This window comes from Canis lupus, chromosome 2 (assembly GCF_048164855.1).
Source record: "Canis lupus baileyi chromosome 2, mCanLup2.hap1, whole genome shotgun sequence".
Classification (NCBI taxonomy): Eukaryota; Metazoa; Chordata; class Mammalia; order Carnivora; family Canidae; genus Canis; species Canis lupus.
In genome coordinates, this window is record NC_132839.1 from 64,689,179 (window position 1) to 64,695,225 (window position 6,047).

The 6,047-nt window shown below is 38.1% G+C and overlaps 1 long non-coding RNA gene across 1 annotated transcript; it reads left to right on the top strand.

The window, feature by feature from the left end:
• Positions 1 to 587: 587 nt before the first annotated feature.
• On the top strand, positions 588 to 2,136 carry LOC140610387 (uncharacterized). Its single transcript, XR_012012057.1, has 3 exons — positions 588 to 764; positions 1,007 to 1,177; positions 1,594 to 2,136. It is a non-coding gene; the product is annotated as an uncharacterized lncRNA (long non-coding RNA).
• Positions 2,137 to 6,047: the final 3,911 nt, after the last annotated feature.

Here is a 6,047-nt window from a genome sequence, read left to right on the forward strand (position 1 = left end):
GTATGTGTGAGTGTGGCATGTGCGTATATGGAATATAAATTTTCTAACTATGGTAAAATTTCTCTTGCCTTGTATTACTGGCAAAAACTTTGGAGGTCTATGGTATAAAATACTGCTTCTTAATGTTTTGGTTATGAATACAGTAAAGAAAGAGATTTAAATAAATGCCAGGTTATTATAACAGAATACATTTCTTTGTTCCAAGTTAGGGATCAAGGGGCTATAAAATATTTTAAAAAATAATATTGGAGTTTCATTTTAGAAGAAATAAGAGACAAGACTGGAGGTTACATATAATCATTAAAAATTGCTTACATTAAAGGAGATTTTTTCTTTTTTTTTTTTCAATGTTGCATTTAGTGGGGAGTGAAATTCCCAGTTCAACATTTACTAAATCTCAGAGAAGAGAAAAATGTTGCCTGAGGTTGACAATATTGGAAAAATTCTGAACTACAAGAGAATAATTAAGAACATGGTTTAGTAACCGATCCCAGACAAATTGGCGGTTCCAATGATTTACAGAGAGATGATATGTAACAATGAACTAATGATTCCTATTTATTGCAGTTGAAACTTAGCATCAGGGAAGAAGGCCTTCAGGCTATGACAAACACAGACAAATCAAAAAATGAACGAAGAAGATGGAAAAGGATGTGTGATATCAAATCTAGAGGCCTGATCTCATCCTTCAGAAGGCAAAGGGCCCCTGGGAGGACTTTGTTGAACTGAATCCGTAGTCAACTACAATATGACGTGTAAAAAATGTAAGTGCTTCAAAGATATGTTCCAAAAGCTGTGTTTCTTTTTCTAAGCAACTTTCAAACACTGACTTTATTAAACGAATTCATATTTATGCATTTTAAATTAAAGTATTTAAAGTTTACATGGGATCATTTTTCTGATTCTCTGTTTTAACTGACTTTCCACTTCCATGATCAGTATAAGGGCTTCTCCTGTTGTCACTGCCTTCTGTTGGCATTGTTTATCTTTCTGTCTTTTGTGCCAGGGCCTGGAGTCACTGAAATGGGCAGTTTCTGGATGCAGACACCCTGGGGAGGGGCCTACCTGTTCCACCCACCCACTGATGAGATCTTAGATATGCAACTCAGTCTCAGAGAGACTCCCTTTGCAAGGATGGGGCTGGGATATCACTCCACTTCATTGGATGAAAACTCAGGTAATGTACATAAAGCTCTAAGCATAGGGTCAGGCACCCAGCAAATAATCAATGATAGTTTTCTCCACTATGATGTCTTAAACTTATCATTAATGTAATCGGTATTATCTTTTATACTTTCAAAACATTTTTTTTCCAGCATAAGTTTTAGATTGCCTGGCATGGGGAAAAATCATTTTCATTACTCCCAGAATCTTAGGATTTTTCTCAGAATAGTAACAGACAAAAAATGATAACATTAGCTTATGTTTTGATGGCATTTTATAACTTTCAGATTCCATGTGAGTGGCGCAATAGGCCTCATTTTCCGGGCTAGTTCAGGATGACAAATACAGAGAGGTTAATCTCGCCCTGCTCGTGGATGGGGAGAGTGGACTGACCCCAGATCTCCTGACACCAAGCCCGGTTCTTTCCAGCCAATGTTGTCCTGTGTACACTCCTCCGTGTGAGCCAACGATGCACCGCATGGTAAAGCAGCCTTCCCTGAGAACCTGGAAACGGGTCCAACTTGGAGGAATCTCATTATCACTTTTCGAAGCTTTACCCTGACTGCATGTTAAGTTGTATAATTTTTCTGGATTTGGATCTCGGATGGATGCTGGTTATTGGCAAGTACTGTATCTCATTCGGGAAAAATTTTCTTCAACCTGTATTAAAAGACTGGAAAAGAAAAACAAAACAAAAATCTTTCATATGAAAGGCATTTAGGGATTGTACTGCTATTTGACTTATAAAGAAAATGGCAACAGTTCAATAGGTTTATTATCTAATTTTTTTAAGACCTAAGGGTTTATGCCATCTGGACCTTATGATTGGTCTCTGTTCAGTTTCTCCATGAAACCCCGCACCTCTTTTTAGCCATGGCTGAAATAAAGCCCACGGCTGGGCTTCTCTCATTGTCCATATACATGACAGTTGTGGACTTTTAAAAATTATACATAATAACTCTGGGAAACGAACTAGGGGTGGTAGAAGGGGAGGAGGGCGGGGGGTGGGAGTGAATGGGTGACGGGCACTGGGGGTTATTCTGTATGTTAGTAAATTGAACACCAATAACAAATAAATTTAAAAAAATTATACATAAAATAGGATCTTGGTCACTTGGAAATTTGTGACATTAGTGATGTTTGGTACTTTTTATCTTGTATATACTTTTTAATACCATCTAAATTTTCTACATTATTGACTGGGGTCAAATCATTCTGCATTTTTGCTGTGTTTTTTGCTTTCCCCAGCTTTACTAGATTTGGAAAGCTTAATTTATTCTTTTCTCTATTTTATTATGCTCACATTCACCCTTAAAAGAATCAAAATCTCATCCAGAAACAACTTACTGGCTTCTTCCTAGAATTTATGATTTTAAGAGAGCAGCAAACTGATTTAATAAAATGGAAGTTCTTTTTTGAAAGTGTTTTTGCCATTGTGCATGTTCATTTCTGTTGTTTTTTTCCCCTCATACTATAGCATGTACCCAGCTAGACCTGGTTTGAATCCCCAGCTATTTTTCCATTCCTGTGAATTTTTAGGGTCCTGGAAGGACAGATATGTCTAAGAAGGAACTTTCTGAGGATCCCTGGGTGGCTCAGTGGTTTAGTGCCTGCCTTTGGCTCAGGGCGTGATCCTGGAGTCACAGGATCGAGTCCCACATCGGGTTCCCTGCATGGAGCCTGCTTCTCCCTCTGCCTCTCTCTCTCTCTCTCTCTCTCTCTCTCTCTCTGTGTGCCTCTCATAAATAAATAAATAAAATCTTAAAAAAAAAAAATAAAAGAAGGAACTTCCCATGTCCTTGCCATACTTTAGTGCGGTCTGCACTCCTCACGCGTATTCTAGAATGATCCCTTGCATGTGGCTATTTGGGGCGTGGCGAGGGAAAGTCAGGATCAAGATAAACACTAGGAGGAAGGAGTGGGAGGATTTGGAAAAGACTGTTTCTCTCAACAGCACACAATCATGTTAAACAGAGAAGCTAGTGGGCGGGATTTAGATATGCTTCAAGTCCACAAGAGAGGTGGTTAAAGCTTAAAGTTAAAAGCCTTGATTTTTCTAGAATAAAACTTCCCCAAATTTAAGAATGTAGGCAGTTCAGAGATCCTAAACCTTTTGAGGTTCAGCCATCTTCACTTACAACATAGAATTAACACTTGTCTTGAAAATACACAAAACAGTCCTTTTTAAATTATTTTTATTTTTTTTAAAGATTTTATTTATTTATTCATGAGCAACACAGAGAAAGGCAGAGACACAGGCAGAGGGAAAAGTAGGCCTCCCTGCAGAGAGCCTTATGTGGGACTCGATCCCTGGACCCCAAGATCACGCCCTGAAGCAAAGGCAGATGCTCAACCCCTGAGCCACCCAGGTGTCCCTAAGTCCCCAGTTCTATGGCAAAGCAAAGAAGAGGCATTCCACCAGCCTAAGGGATGAAGACAAAAGGGCAGGGGATGGGGCATCTAGGCAGAGGGGACAAGAAAGCAAAGGATAGGCTCCAAACCACTTGGCCTCAAGAAGGGATAGAAACAGGAATATAATATGGTGGTCTGGAGGGCTTGGGGGGGCTTGCGGTTCTGCTCTTGCAGTCTGTTTTGATGCTGCATAAACATAATTATTGACATGGAAAGTTGTTTACAATATGCTGTTAAATGATAAAAGTAGGTTACAGAGCAGTAAATGCACTATGAGACCATCTTTGTGTAGTGTAGATGTACCTATGCGTGTATGTGCATATGTGTATGTATTTTATAGAGTATATATATATACATTACTACAGTATATACTCATATAAATATCTGTTTTAACAATATTTAATTTTAGGTTGTGATATTGTAGGTGCCATTTAAAAAAAGTATTTTAAATTACCTATAGTTGATGATTTTTCTTAAATGAATATGCATTGTTTGTGTAATAAAAAGTTAAAAAAGAGAAAAAAAATCATGTTCCTAAATAGTCTTCAAACACATGATTTATTTCACTGATGGTCTGTTGTTGGATATTATGTGGTTTCCAGTTTGTCCCTATTATAAAAAATGCTGGCTTTAATCAAGTAGAGTTTTGTTTGTTTATTCATTTTTTTCTTAGAAAGGTATTTGTGATTACTTGAGTGACTTAGTTTAGCTGTTTTATATCTTTTTCAATATATGTATTTTAAAGACTTTATTCTTCCATTTGACAGAGAGAGAGAGAGAGAGAAAGAGAGAGAGAGAAAGAGCACATAAGCAGGGGGAGCAGCAAGCAGAGGGAGAAGCAGGCTCCTTGTTGAGCATGGAGCCTGACATGGGACTTGATCCAAGGACCCCAGGATCATGACCTGAGCCAAAGGCAGCCGTTTCATCGACTGACATACCCAGGTGCCCCCTTTACAATGTATTTTTAAGGAAAGAAATTCCTTTTTTTACGTTCCCTCTACTTTTCTACTTCTTTATAAAATGTCCTTGAATTTCCAGAATAGATGAAGCTCCAAGGTAACTAAGCTGGAACTCTAATTTTCTGGACATTCATGAAATGAGATAATACATGCCAAATCGCAAACGGAAGGCAAGTGTTGCAAACTGCTCTCTCCATCCTTAAGTAAAGAGAACACTTCACACAAAGACTAAAGGTGAAATACCCATGCTGAAAAGGCTCTTTAAAACAGTAGACATTTTACATTTTCTCACTTGATCATCAAAACAAAACCAAACTAAACCATAAAGAATATTTCTTTTCTACATGTTCGTTTTGCCAACACATTCCTTTATATTAAAAATGAAAAGACCTTAAAATACCCTCACAGATAGCAAAGCCTTGGAGAGCAAGTTTACATGCAGGGCTGGAGATATTCATTAAAATTGTAATTAGACTCACGATTAAATTCATTCACAGTAGAAACTTTGCTTGTAAGTGTTGCTACAGGAAGAAACCTCCGTCTGAAAATTAGTTCAGCAGTCTGAGCGATTTTAATTATGCAGAGTTGATTATCGCTAGAGAAGGAAACCTTTATTGCAGCCACAGAATGAAGATCTTCTTCTTCTTCTTTTTTTTTTTTTTTTTTGGTTTCCTGAGCTAATAATAATAATATAGGTCTATATTTTGATATCCAAATGTTTCTCTAGGCAAAGAAAATGTGAGAAAATTTCCACAGCAGGACAGCAGAAATTTTGAAATGATCACCCTAGGAGTAAGGTACACAATGCTGCATCTTTTTTTCATTATACACTGATCATCTTTGTTTGGTTAAGGGAAAGGCAAGGAGATGGAAATGGCATTTATTTAACATCTACTACGTGCCATCCTCTGTAATAGGCAGTTTCTTTTCCCAGGTCCCACTTTGTTTTTGTTTTTTTTTAAATTTGTTTTTATTGAAGTTCGATTTGCCAACATATAGTATAACACTCAGTGCTCATCCCATCAAGTGCCCTCCTTAGTGTCCATCACCCAGTTACCCCCACCCCCTGCCCACCTTCCCTTCCGCAACCCTTTGTTCATTTCCCAGAGTTAGGAGTCTCTCATGGTTTGTCTCCCTCTCTAATTTTTCCCACTCAGTTCCCCTCATTTTCCTTATAATCCCTTTCACTATTTCTTATATTCCCCATATGAGTGAAGCCATATGATGATTGTCCTCCAATTGACTTACTTCAGTCAGCATAAATACCCTTCAGTTCCATCCACATCGAAGCAAATGGTGGGTATTAGTCCTTCCTGATGGCTGAGTAATATTCCATTGTGTGTGTGTATCACATCTTCTTTATCCATTCATCTGTTGAAGGACATCATGGCTCCTTCCACAATTTGGCTATTGTCCAGGCCCCCCCCCTTTTTTTCCAGGTCCCTCTTTGTATTACTGCTTCCATTTTATAGATGAAGAAGCTGGCAGTGGGGAACTCAAGTGATTGTCCTG